Source organism: Ranitomeya variabilis, chromosome 1 (assembly GCF_051348905.1).
Source record: "Ranitomeya variabilis isolate aRanVar5 chromosome 1, aRanVar5.hap1, whole genome shotgun sequence".
NCBI lineage: Eukaryota > Metazoa > Chordata > Amphibia > Anura > Dendrobatidae > Ranitomeya > Ranitomeya variabilis.
Window position 1 is genome coordinate 333,901,641 of NC_135232.1, and position 6,638 is coordinate 333,908,278.

Here is a 6,638-nt window from a genome sequence, read left to right on the forward strand (position 1 = left end):
AGTACGTCCAGCGCGATCGGCCGCGCTCACGGGGGGAGCGCGGCCGATCGCGGCCGGGTGTCAGCTGACTATCGCAGCTGACATCCGGCACTATGTGCCAGGAGCGGTCACGGACCGCCTCCGGCACATTAACCCCCGGCACACTGCGATCAAACATGATCACAATGTTCCGGCGGTACAGGGAAGCATCGCGCAGGGAGGGGGCTCCCTGCGGGCTTCCCTGAGACGATCGGTACAAGGCGATGTGCTCACCTTGTACCGAGCATCTCCTCCCTGCAAGCCCCGGATCCAAAATGGCCGCGGGGATGCATCCGGGTCCTGCAGGGATGTGGTTTCACAGCGCCTGCTCAGAGCAGGCGCCGGGAAGCCTCCCTGCTGTGCTGTGTGATCGCTGATCTGACACAGTGCACAGCAGTGTGTCAGATCAGCGATCTGTCACTTTACTGTGATGTCCCGTCCCCCCCCCCCCCCCCCGGGGCACAGTAAAAGTGTAAAAAAATAAAAAATTTCCTAAATAAATAATAATAATAAAATATTGTTCCAATAAATACATTCCTTTAGCTAAATAAAAAAAATAAAAAATAAAAGTACACATATTTAGTATCGCCGCGTCCGTAAAGACCCGACCTATAAAACTGTCCCACTGGTTAACCCCTTCAGTGAACACCGTAAAAAAAAAAAACGAGGCAAAAAACAACGCTTTATTATCATACCGCCGAACAAAAAGTGGAATAACATGTGATCAAAAAGACGGATATAAATAACCATAGTACCGCTGAAAACGTCATCTTGTCCCACAAAAAACGAGCGCCATACAGCATCATCAGAGAAAAAATAAAAAAGTTATAGTCCTCAGAATAAAGCGATGCAAAAATAATTATTTTTTTCTATAAAATAGTTTTTACCGTATAAAAGCGCCAAAACATAAAAAAATGATATAAATGAGGTATCGCTGTAATCGTACTGACCCAAAGAATAAAACTGCTTTATCCATTTTACCAAACACGGAAAGGTATAAGCGCCCCCCCCCCCCCCAAAAAGAAATTCATGAATAGCTGGTTTTTGGTCATTCTGCCTCACAAAAATCGGAATAAAAAATGTCACGTGCCTGAAAATGTTACCAATAAAAACGTCAGCTTGTCCCGCAAAAAACAAGGCCTCACATAACTCTGTGGACCACAATATGGAAAAATTATAGCACTCAAAATGTGGTAACGCAAAAAACATTTTTTGCAATAAAAAGCGTCTGCCAATCATAAAAATCCGCTAGAAAACCCGCTATAAATAGTAAATCAAACCCCCCCTTCATCACCCCCTTAGTTACAAAAAATTAAAAAATTAAAAAAATGTATTTATTTCCATTTTCCCATTAGGGTTAGGGCTAGGGTTAGGGCTAGGGTTAGGGTTGGGGCTAGGGTTAGGGCTGCAGTTAGGGTTAGGGTTGGGGCTAAAGTTAGGGTTGGGGCTAAAGTTAGGGTTAGGGTTTGGATTACATTTACAGTTGGGAATAGGGTTGGGATTAGGGTTAGGGGTGTGTCAGGGTTAGGGGTGTGGTTAGGGTTACAGTTGAGATTAGGGTTAGGGGTGTGTCATGGTTCCCAATGGCAAGGGAACGTAAGAAACATATAAATAACGAACGAGCTCTCGGGTGATGGAAACTCGAGTTGACCGTGAGCTAAATCTACCACACAACTAATAGTAGCCAGGGAGCATACCTACGGCTTCCTATATGCCACGCGCCAGCCGGAGAACTAACTACGCCTGGTAGAGGAAGAAACAGACCTGGCTTACCTCTAGGGAAATACCCCAAAAGATGATAGCAGCCCCCCACATGTAATAACGGTGAATTAAGAGGAAAAGACATACACAGTATGAAAGTAGATTTAGCAAAGAGAGGTCCACTTACTAGATAGCAGAAGGATACAAAAGAGGACTTCACGATCAACTGAAAACCCTTTCAAAAACCATCCTGAAATTACTTTAAGACTCCTGTGTCAACTCATGACACAGGAGTGGCAATTTCAGCCCGCAAGAGCTTCCAGCTACAGAGAATTACAAAAACTGCAAACTGGACAAAAGGTACAAAACAAAAGGACAAAGTCCACTTAGCTGATCAGCAGACTAGTAGCAGGAACATGCAACCGAAGGCTTTGGTTACAATGATGACCGGTGTTGTGAAATTGGATTTTGGGCTCCCCCGGTGGCCACTGGTGGAATTGAACTTGTGTGCATCATCCCCTCTGTTCACCTGTTCCCATCAGGATGTGGGAGTCGCTATTTAACCTTGCTCCTCTGTCACTTCCATGCCGGTCAACATTGTAATCAGAAGCCTTTCTGTGCATGTTCCTGCTACCAGACAACTTCCAGCTAAGTCGGACTTTTGTCCTTGTTTGTTTTTTGCATTTTGTTCCAGTTCACAGCTGCAGTTTCGTTTCTGTGTCTGGAAAGCTCTTGTGATCTGAAATTGCCACTCTGATGTTATGAGTTAATACTAGAGTCTTAAAGTAATTTCAGGATGGTGTATTGATAGGGTTTTCAGCTGACCATGAAAGTACCCTTTCTGTCTTCCTGCTATCTAGTAAGCGGACCTCGATTTTGCTAAACCTATTTTCATACTACGTTTGTCATTTTCATCTTAAATCACCGCCAATATATGTGGGGGCCTCTGTCTGCCTTTCGGGGAAATTTCTCTAGAGGTGAGCCAGGACTATATTTTCCTCTGCCAGGATTAGTTAGTCCTCCGGCCGGCGCTGGGCGTCTAGGGATAAAACGCAGGCTACGCTACCCGGCTACTGTTAGTTGTGCGGCAGGTTTAGTTCATGGTCAGTTTAAGTTTCCATCCTTCCAAGAGCTAGTTCCTATGTATGCTGGGCTATGTTCTCTTGCCATTGAGAACCATAACAGTTTGACCGGCCCACAAAGGGTTAAATTAATTGGCAGAGAAAGGAGAGAAAAAAGAAGTCTGCTGAAAAATTTTTTTTTTTTTTTTTTTTTTTTCCTTCAGTTCTGAGTGTGCTTTCAATTGAATCACTTGCAAGTCTGCCTATATTGCAGCCTTCCTCTCTCTCTCTCCTTCTAACCCTGGAATGGCTCTGTGTTCACCTGTTTAAAATGGATATTCAGAGTTTAGCTGCAGGTTTGAATAATCTCACCACGAAAGTTCAAAATTTACAAGATTTTGTTGTTCATGTTCCTATATCTGAACCTAGAATTCCTTTGCCTGAATTTTTCTCGGGGAATAGATCTTGCTTTCAAAATTTCAAAAATAATTGCAAGTTGTTTTTGTCCCTGAAATCTCGCTCTGCTGGAGATCCTGCTCAGCAGGTCAGGATTGTGATTTCCTTGCTCCGGGGCGACCCTCAAGATTGGGCTTTTGCATTGGCTCCAGGGGATCCTGCGTTGCTCAATGTGGATGCGTTTTTTCTGGCCTTGGGGTTGCTTTATGAGGAACCTCATTTAGAGCTTCAGGCGGAAAAAGCCTTGATGTCCCTATCTCAGGGGCAAGATGAAGTTGAAATATACTGCCAAAAATTCCGTAAATGGTCTGTGCTTACTCAGTGGAATGAGTGCGCCCTGGCGGCGAATTTCAGAGAGGGTCTCTCTGATGCCGTTAAGGATGTTATGGTGGGGTTCCCTGTGCCTGCGGGTCTGAATGAGTCCATGACAATGGCTATCCAGATCGATAGACGTCTGCGGGAGCGCAAACCTGTGCACCATTTGGCGGTGTCTACTGAGAAGACGCCAGAGAATATGCAATGTGATAGAATTCTGTCCAGAAGCGAACGGCAGAATTTTAGACGAAAAAATGGGTTGTGCTTTTATTGTGGTGATTCAACTCATGTTATATCAGCATGCTCTAAGCGTACTAAGAAGCTTGATAAGTCAGTTTCAATTGGCACTTTTCAGTCTAAGTTTATTCTATCTGTGACCCTGATTTGTTCTTTATCATCTATTACCGCGGATGCCTATGTCGACTCTGGCGCCGCTTTGAGTCTTATGGATTGGTCCTTTGCCAAACGCTGTGGGTATGATTTAGAGCCTCTTGAAACTCCTATACCTCTGAAGGGGATTGACTCCACCCCATTGGCTAGTAATAAACCACAATACTGGACACAAGTAACTATGCGAATTAATCCGGATCATCAGGAGATTATTCGCTTTCTTGTGCTGTATAATCTACATGATGTGTTGGTGCTTGGATTGCCATGGCTGCAATCTCATAACCCAGTCCTCGACTGGAACGCTATGTCTGTGTTAAGCTGGGGATGTAAGGGGATGCATGGGGACGTTCCTTTGGTTTCCATTTCGTCATCTATTCCCTCTGAGATTCCTGAATTCTTGTCTGACTATCGTGACGTTTTTGAAGAACCTAAGCTTGGTTCATTACCTCCGCACCGGGAGTGCGATTGTGCCATAGATTTGATTCCGGGTAGTAAATACCCTAAGGGTCGTTTATTTAATCTGTCTGTGCCTGAACATGCTGCTATGCGAGAATATATAAAGGAGTCCTTGGAAAAGGGACATATTCGTCCTTCGTCATCTCCCTTAGGAGCCGGTTTTTTCTTTGTGTCTAAGAAAGATGGCTCTTTGAGGCCGTGTATTGATTATCGGCTTTTGAATAAAATCACGGTTAAATATCAATATCCGTTGCCACTGCTGACTGATTTGTTTGCTCGCATAAAGGGGGCCAAGTGGTTCTCTAAGATAGATCTCCGTGGGGCGTATAATTTGGTGCGAATTAAGCAGGGGGATGAGTGGAAAACCGCATTTAATACGCCCGAGGGCCACTTTGAGTATTTGGTGATGCCTTTTGGCCTTTCAAATGCCCCTTCAGTCTTTCAGTCCTTTATGCATGACATTTTCCGTGATTATTTGGATAAATTTATGATCGTGTATCTGGATGATATTCTGATTTTTTCGGATGACTGGGACTCTCATGTCCAGCAGGTCAGGAGGGTTTTTCAGGTTTTGCGGTCTAATTCCTTGTGTGTGAAGGGTTCTAAGTGCGTTTTTGGGGTTCAAAAGATTTCCTTCTTGGGATACATTTTTTCCCCCTCTTCCATCGAGATGGATCCTGTCAAGGTTCGGGCTATTTGTGATTGGACGCAACCCTCTTCTCTTAAGAGTCTTCAGAAATTTTTGGGCTTTGCTAACTTTTATCGTCGATTTATTGCTGGTTTTTCTGATGTTGTTAAACCATTGACTGATTTGACTAAGAAGGGTGCTGATGTTGCTGATTGGTCCCCTGCTGCTGTGGAGGCCTTTCGGGAGCTTAAGCGCCGCTTTTCTTCCGCCCCTGTGTTGCGTCAGCCTGATGTTGCTCTTCCTTTTCAGGTTGAGGTCGACGCTTCTGAAATCGGAGCTGGGGCGGTTTTGTCACAAAGAAGTTCCGACTGCTCCGTGATGAAACCTTGTGCTTTTTTTTCTCGTAAATTTTCGCCCGCCGAGCGGAATTATGATATTGGGAATCGGGAGCTTTTGGCCATGAAGTGGGCTTTTGAGGAGTGGCGTCATTGGCTTGAGGGGGCTAGACATCAGGTGGTGGTATTGACCGACCACAAGAATTTGATTTATCTTGAGTCCGCCAGACGCCTGAATCCTAGACAGGCGCGCTGGTCGTTGTTTTTCTCTCGGTTTAATTTTGTGGTGTCATACCTACCGGGTTCTAAGAATGTTAAGGCGGATGCCCTTTCTAGGAGTTTTGAGCCTGACTCCCCTGGTAATTCTGAACCTACAGGTATCCTTAAGGATGGAGTGATATTGTCTGCCGTTTCTCCAGACCTGCGGCGGGCCTTGCAGGATTTTCAGGCGGATAGACCTGATCGTTGCCCACCTGGTAGACTGTTTGTTCCTGATGATTGGACCAGTAAAGTCATTTCTGAGGTTCATTCTTCTGCGTTGGCAGGTCATCCTGGAATCTTTGGTACCAGGGATTTGGTGGCAAGGTCCTTCTGGTGGCCTTCCCTGTCACGAGATGTACGAAGCTTTGTGCAGTCTTGTGACGTTTGTGCTCGGGCCAAGCCTTGTTGTTCTCGGGCTAGTGGATTGTTGTTGCCCTTGCCTATCCCGAAGAGGCCTTGGACGCACATCTCGATGGATTTTATTTCGGATCTTCCTGTTTCTCAGAAGATGTCTGTCATCTGGGTGGTGTGTGACCGTTTCTCTAAGATGGTCCATTTGGTTCCCCTGCCTAAGTTGCCTTCTTCTTCCGAGTTGGTTCCTCTGTTTTTTCAAAATGTGGTTCGTTTGCATGGTATTCCGGAGAATATCGTTTCTGACAGAGGAACCCAATTCGTGTCTAGATTTTGGCGGGCATTCTGTGCTAGGATGGGCATAGATTTGTCTTTCTCGTCTGCTTTCCATCCTCAGACTAATGGCCAGACCGAGCGGACGAATCAGACTTTGGAGACATATTTGAGGTGTTTTGTGTCTGCAGATCAGGATGATTGGGTTGCTTTTTTGCCTTTAGCGGAGTTTGCCCTCAATAATCGGGCCAGCTCTGCCACCTTGGTGTCTCCTTTTTTCTGTAATTCGGGGTTTCATCCTCGATTTTCCTCCGGTCAGGTGGAATCTTCGGATTGTCCTGGAGTGGATGCTGTGGTGGAGAGGTTGCATCAGATTTGGGGGCAGGTGGTGGA